This window comes from Neolamprologus brichardi, chromosome 9 (assembly GCF_056152115.1).
Source record: "Neolamprologus brichardi isolate AB-2024 chromosome 9, ASM5615211v1, whole genome shotgun sequence".
In the NCBI taxonomy this organism is placed as follows: domain Eukaryota; kingdom Metazoa; phylum Chordata; class Actinopteri; order Cichliformes; family Cichlidae; genus Neolamprologus; species Neolamprologus brichardi.
This window is the reverse complement of record NC_142112.1, coordinates 22,021,804-22,040,341: the sequence shown is the minus strand read 5'-3', so window position 1 is coordinate 22,040,341 and position 18,538 is coordinate 22,021,804. Positions and strand designations below refer to the sequence as shown.

General features: G+C 38.8%; 1 protein-coding gene across 1 annotated transcript in view; it reads right to left on the bottom strand.

The window, feature by feature from the left end:
* Positions 1-9,859, bottom strand: part of eya1 (EYA transcriptional coactivator and phosphatase 1) — a 62,871-nt gene extending 53,012 nt beyond the window's left edge. The window contains exon 1 of the mRNA XM_035909410.2: positions 9,647-9,859. The gene's annotated coding sequence lies outside the window, so the exon portion shown is untranslated. The remainder of the gene's footprint in view (positions 1-9,646) is intronic.
* Positions 9,860-18,538: the final 8,679 nt, after the last annotated feature.

Here is an 18,538-nt window from a genome sequence, read left to right as displayed (position 1 = left end):
AAATGGCTCCATGGTGGCAATGTCAGCTATTAGTTGCATGTTTATTTTAAGCTTTTTTCATTTGCCATCATGCAAGATTGTTTTCTTAATCATAATAAAGTTAATCCAATATTCAGTCTGACTTGCAGCAAGGACGTTGTTTTCTACTACTATTAATATCCAGATGATTGCAAAGTTGTCTTAAAGGTCTGTACAAGGAAGGCATAAATTTGCTTTTTAATATCAGAGTTATCTCATGCTTGAAGCTAACATGAAAATTAATTAAACAAACAATTAGCAAATGAATGAATCATCACTTTGCAGTCATTTGGGCATTAATGAGGTTATGCTTGAAAATACTTATTAATGAGCCTGTGAAAACCTGGACAAAAACAAAATTGTTTTTATTATCTCCCTGATCAAAAAGGTTTACAAACTGGTTACAATAGGCAACTCTGGAAAATTTCATAAGGAAAAACAGGGTATTTAGTAGTTACACAGCAGTGTTGTCTTTAATATGCTTAATCATCCATAAAACAGTATTTTTATACATGAGTGGTCATAGAGCTTGGTGTTGCATACACAACCTTACTGATGGGCAATAGTCAGTCGTGCAGCTCGGTTCTAAAATATTTACACAACTCAACCCAACAGTTATTTGCCTTTCTAACGAAGGCAGCACTTTACCACTCAGCAACCATTCACACTGCTCTGTACTGTTTGTACAAGACAACTTTGCAGGAATTACTTAACAATTAAACAGGATAGGTAGTGTTTGCCTGAGCTGGTCAATAGTTTCCTAATATAAACAGAGGGCTTTTGGACATTACTGTTGTGTATTCATACCAGGAAAGTAATTCACTTATCAGGGCGTTGTTCTCATTTAACCCTTGTTGAATCACCTGACTTTGTTGGTAGACTTGGTTTTAGATAAAACCTCCAATTATCAGACCTCACAGTGTGTCCTGAAATAAAATGTTTACATGTAACACCATGGAGTTACATGTAAACATGCATATCAATAATAAATTAAACATTAACGATTACTACTCATCTGCATGGAAAATACTAGCTGATTTCTAACTATGTTTTCTATTAATTTGATTGTGACTAAAAACAAGACATCTGTTTCTCTTTGTATTACTGTTTGCTGGACACATGTCTGTGCAACACTGAAGTTTGAGGCTCTTCTGGGGGAAACATATGGAGCAACAGCCAGACTGCAGCTGTGGGGTATTTCCACCATCCATAAGTGCCTACCTATTAATGGGCTTACAGAAACTCAAAATAATAACTTAGATCTGTCACACTGTTAAAATCTCTCTAATGCAGTCATTTTGTATCAAACCAAAAGCAGGCATGCAGATAGCAACAAAGCCAAAGGGTACAATACGCTCTAATGTCCCAAAATATTCACTCCACAAGATCCTAGACTAACACCCAAGAAGCCAGTGTAACGGATAACCATCATGTAAAAATAAAGGTTTACCAACCTTGCATCCGAAAATAAATAAACACTACCAAATTAAATTATCTAAATCCTCTATTTAATAAAAAATAAATAAATAAAAATGAAAAACAGAACATAAAAATCCCAACCGGTGATAAATGTCATAACTAAAAACATTGCCAGTGAACACAGTTCATTCCAAGTTAAAACTGTGTGAGGCAAATTTAAAAAGAAACGCAGAAATAAAATCAAGAAACGTTGCTACATTCTGTGGGTCTGAGCTTCTTTAAGATGGACTGAGACAAAACAAACAGGGAACATCTGTTTTGTAATAAATGCAAAGTAACTGTGATAATATGGCAGTGCTTAGTGCACGTGGGTAAACACATATCTGTGAAGGCACCATTAAAGCAATAACTAGTGGTTTAGTGTCAACCAGGCAATGTTTTTTGCAAGACCTTGCTCATTTTAGCAAGACACTGCCAAACCCATTCAATACATATTAAATTTGCATGGTTCCATTGCAAAATTGTCTGGGTTAAGTCTAAATTGACATGCCTGAAGATTAGACGTGTAATCCAGAGAAAACATCGGGCAGATGATGAAATAAAAAACTACAAAAAATGATCCTTTGAAATGTAAAGCAGCTGGAATCCTGTATGAAGGAAGAAAGGCTATAGCTTTCAAAACTACAGCAACTGCAGCTCCTGAACACGTAGATGTAGTTAATAGACAATGCTGAGAGAAGCAGCGATGCAAAACAATGTTAAACATGCCTCTTTTCCAAGTTTTTCTGAAATGCAGGCCCAGCAACCCACCTGTCGAGCTCAGGGAGATGTGTTTTATTCTGTTTTATTTTATTCTTTCTCTCTCTCTTGCACCCACTATGTCTGCATAAAAGTGGCGAGGGCTGCACCTAAATGCACTGTTTTGCAACAACAGCACATGTATTTTAAAAAAAAAATCTCAGTTTCAGTATATGACACATAGCCTTTATTCTATTAATTACATATACTAGAGTTTAAATGATTCGCAAATCATTACATTATGATTTTAGACACCATTGACTTACAATATGTGCTGAAATTCATATCTTATCAATCATATCAATGTTCTTTAAGGAGCGGATTACAGTAATTGAAAGTCCATACTGTGACAGAAATAACTGTTCTCACACAGGGGCTAGACCCACTGGTGCCTTTTGCTGTCTGTTGGCAAGAACTAAATATATTTTCTGCATTCTGAATGGCATTCCACTCTAACGCATATGTGCCAGTAGTTAACAGTGGATGAGAATAAATAGCTTTCTTAGCCAAGCTTTGAGACATGTAAAAGATGGGTGTTAATGTCTGACATGTACGCAAATTATCTGTAGCGATATTTAATATCTTTAAGCATATAAGCAGTTGCAAAGAAGTATTTTGTATCAATATCTTTGCATTCATATATTTTTCCATTAATAACAAGACAGATACACTAAAACTTATAGAAAATGACAGCGTAATAACCCTTCTGGCAGCGTATCAGGGCCTAATTTCTAGGGATCATAACAGTAAGCCAGAATTATGTCACCCGGACCACCTGTTCCCTGAAAACGTCACTGGTTTTAAGTAGTTCCGGCATGCATCCAAAATGTGAACTTCTGAACCACAGTGCTTACTTCTCATTTGTGCAGAAGCAGGAGGCAGCAGTGTGTAGCAACAGGCACTCTAATTTCGTGGCAGTAGAGGGAAGGTTTACATAAGAGACGTGCTGTTCTGTGGCTGTCACTCAACCTGCGTCTGAATGGCAAACACTAGAATGAAGCCGATGCTGTTTCATGTCACCTGAAGGCTAATAAGAGATTAAACATCAGCAGCCAAAATGCTAATTATTGCTCAGTAGCCACGCAACATATCCAACAAACCCATACCTTTGGAAATGTTCCATTAAAAGTATCAATTTTTATTATAAGACTATTCAGGATATTTTTTTTTTACAAAGAGAGCATGCACATTAAAAATATATCTGATGTTTACTTGCATGATGAATGCTTTAAATATCAATATTAAAGAAGACTACAGAAATAAGACTTTTCTCTGCTTAGAGAAAAGGCAAAATGTTCTGAGTTGCACTGGAAGCGAAGCATGAACACACTGTATATTTCTTTTGGACTGGGGTTCTAAAATAGCTGTGCAAGCATTTGTGGACCACACACAGCTGCTGGTGCTGGGGTTCTGCTCACATCATTGGAGTTTATGCCAATTAGCTGTTAAGACTATTTGCAGGGTGTTGGTCATAAATGAAAATAGATGGTACATCCTTCAAAGCTACTCACCAACCACTGTGCTTGGTATGACTGGCAATAAACATGTACATGTATTTATAAAGGTTTAAAAGATATAAATAAAAATAGAGGCAAATCACTTACAGTTTTTTTTAAAGCAGCTAAGTTTTTTTTATTACTACTTTATTCCTGCTGCGAAAATACAACACAAAATACTACAAAAATACAACTATGAGGGTTTTATGAAACACCTAAAATATAAGAGGGGCCATGGGGGAACTGGATTAGCCGCACAGGACTGTTAAGTGAAATGGCCTTACTGAGGAAACCAGCCCAGCAGTGGACACTTACAGGGAGCAGGGCCATCATACTGTGTTGGTCTTGATGAAATCCACCCGCACAAAGGCCAGGATGCTGACAGTAGAGCTCAACGTAGTCGAAGTTTTTCCAAGGCTGAACAGCCTAGTCATTACCTCTACAAAAGGTTGATAAACGACAGATAAGGTGCCACACAGAGTGCATCTCAGCACTGTGGAATACAGCAAGTCATTCAGTTTGTGGACAAACAGCACAGACACTGGCAAGCAGGCAGAAGAGGGCACTGTTTTCAACACTGTTACATAGAGTACACAGAGTACAGTACAATGATAAAGGCATCACTGAACAAATTCACCTAGAGTTAATTTTTTTTTAAATTTATATTATTTTTTCCAAATTCACATCTTTCTGCAGTGTTAAATTTGATGCATTCAAACATGCTTTTCTTATCAAGGCAGCCACTGTCTGTCCTGTGACCAGAAAGAAAAGTAGCCCTGTACGCGCTCCATTTGCTCCACGTGTTAAGGTGTCTATTATGTGTGAAACAAGCTATTTTTCTTTAGCTGTGCCTTTTTGACTCTGATGACATAATGCTGTGGGGAGAGCTGGTACTCGGGAAACGCTCCGCTCCTACTTTTATACACCTATTTAAGAACAGCAGCCTTTCACACCAAGTTCAGCAGGAAGAAGCAGTAAAATTAAATGGGAAAGGCCTACAGTATTTCATAATTAATAGGCAGCAGTGAGAGGAGAACAGTCCACGTTGACGTAAAAAGATCAACAACATATAAAAGTGATCATTCATTCTCCAGAAAATCACAGACAAAAAAACCCCAGTGCCCTATGTTGTTCCTTTAAAAAAAAGAAACCAAAATCATAACAAATTTGAAATACGTGCCAAGCTTTTTAAAATCTTTGATTGCTTTACTTTATTTGGCAGTCCTACAGAGCCTCTACTCTCCTTGCCTATATGATCTAATTTGTTACTGAGGTGGTCCCCAGCTCGTACCTGGTCACCACCTGCAAGCAGTACTGTAAATTACTTGGTGGGCTTAATTGCCCATGTCCGCTGTGTTACTATAAACTACTAGCACTGTGCTAACTCTATTGTCAGGTACTTAATCAAGGCCACCAGATTTATTTCCATGCACTAACTCTGGGGACAACTGCAAGCAGGTCTGAGTAATTGGATTTTTTTTTTTTTTTTGCATCTAAAATTAACCACCTATTCTTAGCGAGAACTGGAGTTTGGAAATGATAACAATAATGATATCAACCAAAACCATATGAGGCCTTGCTTTTCATACTGGGAGCTGCATTATGCACAATAGAGCCAGATGTTGCTCGCACTGACCTTACCTGGGGGGGTATGGTGCCATTATGCCAATCACACACTGCAGCACTTTAAGTCACAGACCTAAGTTGGACTGGAGAAACTCAATTATTCAGGTTCTTACCTCACACATACAAAGCAGTAGCAATGGGTATTGAGTTTAGCTTAGTTCTTCCAGCATTCACTTAAGGCAGCAAAGTACAAGAAAGAAATGAACAACCACGCATGAACTTGGACACATTTCCAAGTAAAACTGCTGTTTTTACTAAAATCCTTTGACAAACTATTTCAGTAAAAAGATAGCAAGACAGGCAGATATTGATTCAACAAAGATACTTTTTTCTCTCTTCCTGTGAACACAAACAAATAACTGTTACAACGTTAAAATATACACATACAGATTTAATTAGGCCAGTTGACTAATACGGGTTACATTACACTTCAAGAAGTTAGCAAGTGACTCCAGCGCATATGGGAAAGAACAAAAAACCCCAAAACACAAACAAAAAACGTTTTCAACATAAAGTAAAATAAATTAAATGCTAACAATTTCATTAGGATGTGCTATATGAATTACATACATTTAGCCTCTAAAAAAATTTATATGTTTTCCCATTTCAGTTTCTTTCATTAAGTGACTGCACATAGTAGTGTGTAATATAACTCCTTTTAGTCAGTGCAGTAGACGAAGCAGCGGAGGGCGAGAGAAGAGTGAGCACTGGGCAAGCAGAGTGGATGTGGTCTATGTAGGGATGTCAGAAGCATAATGGGGAGCTGAGTCATAGGTTATAAAAAGCTGTCATTAGGGATTTCTGTCCTCAGCAGCTCATCACACAGGACCTGTGAATTATTTATTACTCTGGAAACTCAAGTGCCCCTTTACTCCACGCCGCTTGGTTTACTGCACTTCCCTTTTCTTGGGCTTGTTAAATAAAAGCATACCATTTAGGTGCTGTTATTAAAGTCTTTAATAGGATAGAGTATAAAAACAGAAATTAATTTTATTAATGTGACTATTTTGCTGATTTTATATAATGGATATAATAAATTACTGCCCGTGCATGCTCTTAATGAGAACATTTATTTACAATTAAAGTGTTTGGATTATTAGGATGTGCCCTGTATTTGTTCTGCCCTCGGTCCAAATGACCACCTAATTAGCACTAATGCAATGCATTAATAAGGGTGATTGTTATTAGATCTGTTTTTTCTTTTTTAAATAAATCACAGGACAATCCCACCAGCAAAAAGTCTGTAGTCTTGAAAAGGAATGGAACGAATGGAAACATGACAACCAGGCATCTCACATTAAGTTACATTTTCTTTTTTTTAATATATGTCAAACTTTTTAAGCCATGAAGTAACATATACCATCGGCAGCATAGTCCAGAAATGACTTTTTTTAAAAAAGAAGGAAAATCTACTGCCCCGCTAAATCAGTCTCACTTAATTTTTTCCCCTTGGTTTTTGATAGCAAAGTCAATGCATATCAGCTCAGGCATTTTTCCTCACTTTGTTTTGTTCTTGGTATATGAAAATGGTTAAAAATCCCATGGGTCAGTGAAAATGATCCCTCCACTCCAGTCGCCTGCTCTAAGTCAGCCAAAACATTCCAGACTTCAAAAGACGGCTTTGCCTACCAGGGCCATTTCAGTGTCCCAACCTCCACGGCCCAGGAGGACTTGGTTATTTGGATAAATTAATTTCTGGAGTCTGCCTGAGTTGCAAAAACAACCTCCCGCCTGACAGCAAATTAGTCTAACAGAAAAAAATAGAAAATATATAAGGTTAAAGAGAACACCCACTTTTTTTTTCTTTTTTTTGCTCGTTTACTGACAGCTCTGTTGCACTCATGCTTTTACATGTTTCTGGAAATTTTTAATAAAAGAACAGAAAATATTGTTGAAGATATCTGTAAACCTATCTGCTGGCAGGTGAAGAGTTTCAACAGTCAGCATCAGCACAGAGGCTGTAAAGCATTCTGTGTACAGTACACAGCTGGCAGGCTGTATACCATAAAACAGACTCATGTAAAACTTTAACAACTGTCAGTGGTATTGAAAAAAAACCGATATAAAACTGAAATCTGCCGAAGCCTCAAACATTTGTAAAAGAGAATAATATAAACCTGAGAACACAGACTGTGAAAATGGGGGAGGAAAACGGTTACGGAGGAAAAATTATGCAAACAGATGAAGACAATCCAGAATTAATGGTCCGCAACATTTTCAGGCACTCAAAGAGCTGTCCAAGGACACCATGGGGGAGACTGCATGGCCCCAGTAATAGGAGGAGCATGTAACTTCAAAAGTAAGGAGAACAGACTGGAGAACTTTCCTCTGAAGTCAAGTCTTAAAGAAAACGTGAAGCATATGTACAGTACAGTAGGGAATCTAGTACATGTGTGAATGAAAATTGTTCTCCTCATTGCTGCAGACATGATACATTGCAGTATTTCTACTGCACAGCCACACTTTAAAAAAGTGATGGATTTCTGAGCTCAGATCTTTGGGTTGCAGCTGTTCCACCTCAGGCCACTGAGGATACACACACACACACACACACACACACACACACACACACACACACACACACACACACACACAACAGAAAAGAAAAGAAATTGGGTCAAAACAAAACAAGATATTCCACAATTTCAATAAATGTGTCCATAAAATACGGTATTCAGAGGATGTGAGATCACCCTATGAAATATAAAAAGCTATAAAAAGTATTGACCACAAGTCACAATAAATATGTCATTTACAATGTTGTGGATTTTGACCATGTTCCAGACCCCTGTTATAATAGATGATATTTCTGAAGGGCAGTCCACGGAAAGGAACATTAAACTGTGGCTTTGTCAAATGACGTAATCAGAATGAGAAGACTATTACAGAATAATCTTATAACAATGAATCAATTAATCAAAAGGAATGGCAGCTATTTTGATAACAGGTTGATTGTTTTAATTAATTAGGATATTTTGAAGCAAAAAATACCAAATGCTACTTCTTTTTTATTATTTCATATGTGAGGATTTGCTGCTTTTCTTCAACTAAATATTGAGTGTTTAACTCTGTATTGGTTCAAACTTTTTTACCACATCGTAAATGATGTTAATGCTGTTTAACAATGTTTAAGGTTTAACCATAAAAATAAAATAAAACCAAGTTTGGAAATAAATGGATGCTCATGTCTGTGCACTGAAGGCTAAAATACAACAAAACATCTAAAATTCAGGATACTGATGAAGAAATTCAGCTTGATTATGAACATCAAGAGCCTGCACGCATGACACTGACTGGTGGGAATCAGGGAACCACCGCTTTGACATAACCTACACTTCTGTCTTGCTGATGTGATTCAGCCATACATCACAAAAACTCTGAAGCAGAAGAAAATGAAGACAAACTGTATCATACAGGAATGGGGGAAACAGAGGGGGAACACAATCTTTCCAAGGACTTTTGGTCTGAGGGAAGAACACCATGCATACTTGAGCCAATCCAACATACACTAAGTGAGGAGAAAATGTCCATTTTTAACCTGTTATCCATCACTGTCAAATGCGGTGTACGGTTAAAAAAAGGGGGGAAATAATTAAGCAGAAAAATGACTGCAGTCTGGGGCAGAATGGATGAGAGCGAAACTCAGGTACAGCTCCTGTCAACTTGAGCAAATGATATTTTGACAAATGTCTCTTACGCAACTGGTACGTAGATCACTGCATTTCTGGGTGTAAAAACACGTTTTTATATATGTTATTGAGGTGAGTCAACACATGTAATGAATCACAGTGTAGTGCAGGGGCAGGCATAGGTCTTCTTTATTGCAAAATGTGGCTTGGTGCTGCTTTTTTTATAAATTCAATTAAAAAAGTTCTAAAGTGTTCATACTCATTGACGCATTGTCAATTTTACAGAACGATAAACCGCTTGAAATAAAATAAATTTAAAGAAAACTTCAAAACACTGAATTGCAATTAAAATGTTTACAATGACGTAACTAAAATAAACAAACCGATTCACAGTCACCCTAAAAGAAAAAGCCGCAGTTTAGGGAGCTTTAATTTCTCACTGAGCACCGATCCTTCCGCAGCTTAGACTAGCGCTGTGATTCAGAGGACTGTGAGGCTGCCCCGCTGGAAGTAACCCCGCTGTCCCCGCCCATTCTGGAAATGGCTCAATATCACGCTGTCAAATTCGCCACACAAGTCAAACAAATACTGAACAACTGCGCAGAAATGGCCAACAGAACAAAGACAAAAGGCGAAACGAGTGGTTTGACTGCTGCCTACCTTGCTGTTATGTACCGCCGCTGTCACCACATGCAACAAGTATCCATGTCCATAAAGATTAACGCCAGAGTCGGCTGGCCCGTCAACTTTTTTTCTTTCTTTTGCTGGCTGGAAAATAGGGAGGGGGTTTTAATCACGTAAAAATGCTTATCATTGTCCGTCATTAAAGCTAAACGTTTTCATGGCAGCGGAGTCGGAAGGTTCCAGTGAATTGGCAAGATATCCGCATGCGTCTGTACGCGAGCGCTGCTCGCTGGTATCAAATGTGGCAGGCACGAGGAAAGCTTACCCAGGGTATAATTCACTTCACTTTTGGCTTCAACAAGAGGCTGTTACTTGTCGGTGTCATATAATTTAATATATATATTTTTAACCGCAGTTATTGTCAGTAAGATTAGCCCACACCACCATTTTGGTTTGATAGCATAGTTTTATAATTAGTCAGAAAAGTCAGAAAATCATTCAATTGCCTTTTGAAAAAAAATCCACTTTTTTAAATGACATTTGCTCTGGTGAGTCATAATATGATTATTTGTAGATACAGTAATCCTTATGTCTCACAATTTTTGGATATGAATTAGAGCGCCACCTACGGGAGCCATTGTTTAGTTATCGTTTTTTGGCTGTTAATGTGTGTATGAATGCTTCCTGTTTTTTTCCCCTTTTTTAGCATTTTAGTATAGCATAGTTTTAGACGATGACGAGGAGGAAATAAGAACAACAAATTGTGTTTATGAGGATTTCTTTTCAAACTGATTTATGCTCTTTTCTTCTGATATTGTTCCTTTCAAGGCTTGTAAAACAAGTCCAACTGAGTAATCTATAGAGGATGTATACACTATAACAAGAATACATATCAAGGGGGCCACCTGTAAAAACAAACAAACAACAACTTTATTGTATAAACTACTAGGATAAATTCTAGAAACATCTGTAATGTAAATTAATAATTATAAATTTGCTCTTTATTCTGTTTGTGTTGCTGCAGTTTTCACTTTTAATTGAGTGTTACAAAATTCCAGTTCACTGGCAATATTAGGAATATGTTTTTCTTGCACTATAAAAACAGTTTCAGTTTGAAACAGCAGCTGAATGAATGCGGCATTCATTCTTGCGTGAAAAGCCTCCATATAGTAAAGCGATTGTCATTCTGCTACTTTGATAATATCAAGTAATTGAGCTAGATGATTGGATGGACAGCCTCTAACAGCCTTCAGCAATACATCACAAGACAATTCTGATGATTTGTTGCATCAATTGACTGTTCACATAATCTCATTTGGGCCTGAAAATGCACTCATCCAAAGGTTCCAGTCCAGGCCTTCATTTTAGCACAGCAGCCAACACACCTTCAGATAAAGGGATGCGAGTGGATGAGAGAGTGCCACATATCCTTGAGAGCATTTTTTAATTTCTTGGTGCTCCATCTGTTGAAATGATAAAGTGCAGCTATAATGGAGTGCAACAAGATTAAATTAATCAGGTTTGTCCATTATACCGCCACAGGCTCTTCACAGATGATTGCAATTTTCTCTGTCAGGCCCATTATTGTGAGATTTGTTTAGTGGGTTGATGCAATTAAAATGGACTTAATGTAAATTTAACAATACAAATAACACTTCTGTCTGTGTATGTTTAAGAGGGGTGCGGCTGGAGGGTCCTGAAGTGCAATGGTAAACACCCACTGTAACCATTTTTAACTTCAAACAAACCAGGGTGCTATTTGATTAGCGTGGACTCCGTGATCAATAACTATGTTTCATGTTTTCATGTTCTCTGTGATGTCAAAGGATCCGGTTGCACAGACCACCCTTGTCTGGACATCAGCTGTAAGGAACACAACACCTTCCAGAGGCATATCATGATGCCCATAGATCATTAGAACCTGGAGAGAGGGGAGTTTAATGGAGTCACTCTGATGAAAGCATATAAAGTGAACGCCTTCAGTCTTGCGTATGAATCTCAGGGCTCAGTACAGTAGGTGAGGCCGACTTGAGAGAATTTTATTAATTTTTCCTGGAGCTGATCTAATATCTTCCTGATTGGTTGCTTCCTTCTGCTGGATCAGGTCACTGCCATGGGACAAAGCTTACAGGATGTGTACTTAACAGGAGGAGATCTCGGCCTAGCGCCACAAAGCTCCCACCGCCACTTAAACGCAGGAATGGCGGAACTGTCACGCTAAAAACGTCAGATGCTTTTTATTCTCAGCACCTCTATAATTTTTGATTTACGCAAGACTGTAAAATATAACAATGCACCCGTGCTTTGTCTTCACGGGGACACTCTCCTGCACATTTGAGGACCCGTCTTTGAGGGTTTTTTTGGTGCAACCTCATTTTTGTGAGACAGTTTTCATGGATCCATCTAGAACCGCACGTCAGCCACATCTGTTTTAAGTGATTTCATTGGACGCGAGGCGGTTGAGGTTAGGTCTATTGTGACTAAATGAAGAATTACCATAACCAATCAGACAATGTACTTTATTACATTATATGCAGCATTTCATTTTGAGGTCAGGTGTTTTGTATTATTCTCCTATCAGATTACACGTAAAGTGAAATAACCTACACCTGAAGAAAAGCACACATTTTCTTGATTTTTGTTTTTCTGTCTTCTGTCCTTTAAGCACACAATGAAATTTATAGTACCCCGAGTGCCACCCAGGTAACCTGAGGAGGTATGCGCCAGTGTGTTTGTTGGAGGCACCTACCTTTCACACGAGGTGCATTCCAGTGGTCTTGGCAGGCCGACAACAAGTCAATCAATCACACTGTGCGCAGCAGTAATTCAGTAGGTGTCACACTATCTCTTTTGTTAGCCACAGGACGGCAGGGGGAGTTCACAGAAGGAAGAAACAACAAAATGCCTTTTTGGAAATCTCCCAAAATCAGATTATGGAACAAACCCTGCAGTTTGTATAAATAACTGAACAGAGTAACAATTTATGCACAGTTTAGGACAGCAATGCATTTTTATGCTTTAAAACTAAGGAATGTGGTGCATGGTTTCTATGGGTACTGCTAATATATGGTAGTCACTATTCAAATTGAAGATCCAATCACTGAATTCCCTTTTTGAGCCTGCATGCTTCAGCTTCAGATCATAAATTGTGCCTTTAGAGGAGAGGCTTTTCAACCACCCATGCAAAAGTACTCCAGAAAGAGTAATTAATTGCCATCGGCAAATTTGTATATGTTGGACTTGAACGGCCTCCAAATATAAAAAATATATATATAAACAACCCAAATACTTTGATTCATGGCTCTGGTGTCTGATATGGCTTCGATGTAAAAGCTGTTCATTTGCCAAATCAAATACCCCTGCTAGTATGCAAAAAAAAAGCGCAGTTCAATCTGCCTTCTATCAGAGGCGTTATTTGAGAAGACGCGTGCCCGGGGTTTGAAAGCACAGTGCCAAATAATGAGCTGTCTGTTCCAAAAAAACATTCAAGGCAAACATACAAGCACTGGCATCAAATGCCAGAATCTTCCACAGAAAGAGCTTACAAAGCAGCGGTCCAGTGGAAGAACATAAAGTAAGGGAAACTTGCTGTCAGGGGAAATCCTCCAAAACTGTTTGGTACAAATATTTGGTATGTTCGGATTCTTTTTAATATGTCATAAAGTAAACGAGCAACAAATGCCAAATCTTCTCCCTCCTTATTTACTCCTTGATTGTTGATGAGACATCCTTTTTAAATTAAACAAGGATCTCTTAAACTTTGCCAAAGCTGGCAGAGTTTCATCATATAGAGATGAAACTTCACCAAGAGAGATATGTTACCCTATTTGAATTATCACTTTGCCTTGAGTCTTTTTGGCTTCTAGTAGAAAACACATTTGGAAGAAATAATGTACTTGAAGGTTAAAAATGTCATAAGGAATTCCAGAGAGTGGTTACCTTATTGACTCTCCTTGGATATAATATGATTCCACTGATGTGCTATTCTTAAATCTCACTCCTTTCCTTTATGCAGACACCATTTTCCTCCAGGTTTGCCTTACAAACTGTGCTGCTAATACAATAACTGGTAAATTCCAAGAATAGTCGCTTATTGGTCCTACCATGGCCAGAAGGTTGCATTTCATGATTATATTATAATTTTCTTTTGAGTGGGAAATGCATCTTTTCTCTTTTTTTGACAAAAAAAGACCACAGACATATGGTGGGACTGACTTAATCATATCAACTTTTTACTTTGGGTGTACTGAAAACATCTATATCCGAAACTGGGAAAAATGCTGGCTAGAAATGTGCCTCATAGCAATAGGTCAGCAATAGGTGTGGCTGAGTCCTGCAGACGGATAGTGATCATGTGGATTAAACTGCATTTAGCCACACTTGTCTCATGGGATTTTCCTTGGCTACATGCAAGCAGACACTGAGCCAAGGCCCAGCTCAGTATTTTGACAGCAGAGCCAGAAAAAACAAAAGTGTTTTGCTTTTCCCGTTGAAAAAAAAAGTGAGAGAGAAAGAAAGGAAGATGTAGTGGAGAGAAACAGTAGTCCCTCAGCCACTGCCTTACTCAATCCATATGCAAGGCTTAGAGGCAGGAAATACCCACAATTCAGTGTAATCAGGGGTAGAGGCCGCCTACCCCATTGGAAAGGACCTGGTGGAACTGATTGGGCACCATTAAGGCAAGCAAGGGCTGAATATGCATCACTCTGAAATGTTTCATTTTCATGTACAGTCTAAGTAATGAAAGGGAACACGATGTATCTCCTATGAAACTTAAAGCAGAAATGGACCAGTGAAAGAGTTTGCCGTGTTTTTTCGGTTCACCTCTAATAGCGCAGTGTCACTCTGCTGTCAAATGCCTGTGAGATCTATTTTCTTTCCTTTAGAATGACACATTTCCAAGTTGCAAATCCTTAACTCCAGCACACTGCTGCCTGCTCGCTTTGAATTACAAAGGCGCGTTTGTATTTTGCTCAGTTGCGTTGATTATTCACAAAAAAGTGATTCTTTTCCTCCGATCACAAACAGGACTTCAGCAGCAAATGATAACATGCTTTCCTAGGAAGTCAACAGTTGTTTGACAGACTGGTGGGTTTGTTTCATGATGAGGGAGAACTTCTGGCATGTTAAACCATAATAACACTCCCCCCGCAAACTAGCGTGCTAGACTCAGCCCCTGCGTCAGAACCAGAGCGGGGTTTCCCAGCTATATACAAACGGATGCCGACTGAGTTGTTGCCTGTGCTGCTTGACATTCATGGAATCTGAGGAGTCTGCATGTTTACTGATAGTTAGTTTTGGTTTTTCCCTTTTGAGAAAAAAATGAGGAGGCTGGAGGAAACAAGGAAAGCGACAGCTGATGTGGTTAGGTCGAAGGGAATGAACATCTGCCTTTGATTTAATGAGTGGGCCCAATAAAGAGCCGTGGTGCTGGTGCAAAATCTGCCTTCCTCCGATTCTCTGTCTCCTCCTAGATTCTCCCTCAGACTTTTTCTCACTCTTTCTCTTTATTCAAAGACCATCATAGCCACCACATGACTCTGTACTTTACGATTTCTTGATTCTTCTCCTTACTGTTCATGTCAGTAATTTGCGAGCCACTGACAGCCCAATAAAAGACAACAACAACAACAAAAAAAACCAACCCCAAATCGAACATTGGTCTATACCAGTCTGAGTTGGACGGAGCAAGAGCAGTTAAATCCTTGATTTGTACCTCTCAAAACTCTCACAAGTCCCCTGTGCCCCTCCACCCCCACTCCCCACCTCCCACACAATTCCCAGTTCAACAGAGCTCCCAATATGAGGCGCGTCTGGTCTACTGTGACAGCATATGGTTATCCACTCAAGGTGTCCGGAGGCACTCATTCTTCATACACTGCCGGCCTTATTCAGTCAAAGCGGGTACCGCATTCAAAAAGCAAAGAACCTGTCCAACATTGCAACATTAAGAAAAACAAGTTCATATATCTGGCAAGAAAAGGTGTATTTTTCATTTGTTATGTTGATATGGTAAATTGGATTTAACAGTTTCTCCTACTTTCTCTCTCACTGCACAATCAAAGTAGCTCCCCCCCCTCCCTTTTTAGCAGTTTGGTTCGTCTGGCAAAAACAGATCCTCGCTGAATGCAAGTGAAGAGTAAACACACCAAATTAGACACCGATTACATCATATTTTTTAAAATGGGGGCTACAATGGCATCGTGTGAAGTTTTATGAATGCTGTCAGTTGCCTTAGGAAAAAAAAAACAGTCACCATGACAATTATGTTTACTTTAAGTAAACATTTTCCCTGTTAAATGCACAATTCCTTAAGTGCTTAGCAACTCTGCACAGATGCTTGTACTGTAAACATAGTGAGTATTAGAATGGCATGAACCCAGATATGAAGAAAGGTCTGCAGCCACTTACCACCTACACTACTTTGCTTTTTTATTTGTAATATCTAAGATTTACAGTGAAGCTAATTTTGCTCCATTTTAATGTGTTCCCCTTGGCAGATTTGACATACACCATATGTCCCCTGATTGAAAGATAGATATATGCAGCATTTCTTGTATTGCATGGCGACACAGGCAGGCATGATGGAGACATAGGCTTGGAGTGATAGCATCTCTGAAAGGCAGCTCCCCTGTGTTAATGGGGGAGTTATCCTATTAGAGCCCCTCCTGTGCTCCACTCCTTTTCTGCAGGAGAGCACCCATCACTGCCTGGTCTGTCCTGCACAGGGTAAGAGGCTAATGGCCTCAGCTGCACACAGTGCTGCCCTCTCCTCCCTCTCTTTATCAGCCTCTTGTCTAACAGTCTCTGTCTCTCTCATTGTTTCTTCATCTCTTCTTCCTCACTCATGATTCCCAGGATCGATAACTCTCGACCGGTGCCCTTACACTTCCCTCTCAACATGTTGGTCCATAAATCACCCCTCGCTCTTCTCCGGCAGGAAGGATGCCTCGGCTAGAAAGCATCTCAGGCAATCTCGGGTCAGGTGAAGAGGTGAGGACAGCTTAACGGACTGTCCCCAATAACACGCCGTCTTCTATTGTTTTCACAAAAGAGGTTTTTTTTTTTCCTTTGGTCCTGAGCCACAGGATGGGCGGGGAAATAAATTAGGAAGCCATACTAAGGTGTTACCCAAGACTTTGAACACATACTGACTTTTCACAGAAAGACATGTGAGCTATTTGTGCAGCTTTAATGCATGCTCAGACATAAACAGCCTGAGGTAAAACTGATGTGGGTTATTTTTTTAATAAGGTATGTTGATTTTTTGTTGTACAAAAAGAAAATTTACCTTAATGACCTGAGAAAATAATTGATTAAAATGTAATTAAAAAAAAAAACTGTATGCAGCAGCTACAGTGTTGTAAAAAAAAAAAGATTTTCCCCTTTCTTGATTTTTGCAAATTTAGATCATATTAGACAAATATAACCTGCTAAAATACAAAACACAGTTTTTAAATGATGATTTTATTTATTAAATGAAGCAAGCTATCCAAATCTACCTGGTCCTGTGTGGAAAACGTAATTGCACCCTAAGCATAATAACTGGTTGTGCCACCCTTGGCAGCGAGAACTGCAATCAAGCATTTCCAGTAAATGGCAATGAGTCTTTCACATCACTGTGGAGGAATTTTGGCCCACTCCTCTGTGCAGAATTGTTTTAATTCAGATACATTGGAGGGTTTTCGAGCATGGACGGACTGTTTAAGGTCATTATTGGCCATTCAGAGATGGACTTGCTGGTGGTCCTGCTGCATAACCCGGGTGTGCTTGAGCTTTACCATCAATTACAACAAGTCGTCCAAATCCTGAAGCAGCAAAACAGCCCCAGACCATCATATTACCAACACCATGTTTGATTGCTGGTATGCGCTCTTTCTGAAATGTTCTGTTAGTTGTGTGCCAGACGGGACTCAAACGCTCAACAAAATACAACGTTTGTTTCATCAGTCCACAGAATGTTTTTCCAGAAGTCTTGGTGATCATCAGGACTTAATTTATAGCAAATAAAATCTCTTTTTTATTGTTGAATCATGAACTCAGACCCTAAACTGACACAAGTGAAGATTGCAGTTCTTTAGGTAATGCTCTGAGTTATTTTGTGACCTCCTGGATGAGATGTTTCTGCACTTTTAGAGTGCTGGCCATTCCTGGGAAGGTTCTCTGCTGTTAAAATATACTCCATTTGTGGGTAATGGCTGCCAGTGTGGTTCACTGGAGTCCCAAAGCTTTAGAAATGGCTTTGTGATCCTTTCCAGACTAATACATGTCAAATACTTTGATTCTCTGCTGTTTCTTTAGATTGTAGCATAATGTGTTGCTTTTTGAGATCTTTTAGCCCACTTCACTTTGTAAGACAGGTTCTATTTAAGCGATTTCTTGATTCAACTGGCCTGGCAGTAATCAGGCCTCTGTGGCTTGTAAAAGTGTTCCAGAAAATCTGGTAAATCACCCTTAATTCATGATTTATCAAGAGTGGCAATCACTTTTTCACACAGAGCCAGGCAGGTTTAGATATCTTTTTTTCACTTAATAAATGAAATTATCTTATAAAACCTGCAAAACACAGGTTAACTTTGTCTAATATTAACATTTATTTGATGATCTACAAAAATGCAAGTGTAAAAAATATGAAATAAAAAACAAAACAAAACAAAACTAAGCAATCAGGCAGAGACAATTACTTTTGCAGCTGTTCCCTTACCACAGCAGGTAGTTCCACATGGCACGGCAGGGTTTTTACACTAGTTGCCCTTCCTGATGCATCTAGAACTGAAGCAGAGTTCTTTCATTTAATAGGTGAACATGGAAACCACTACTCTATGGAGCTTTGTCTATATAGCGCTGCTTATAAATACACATTTTGTGGTGACACACATGATTAATAGAGGATCAACAACTTTCAGTACCACCTCGTAAGGGGCAACC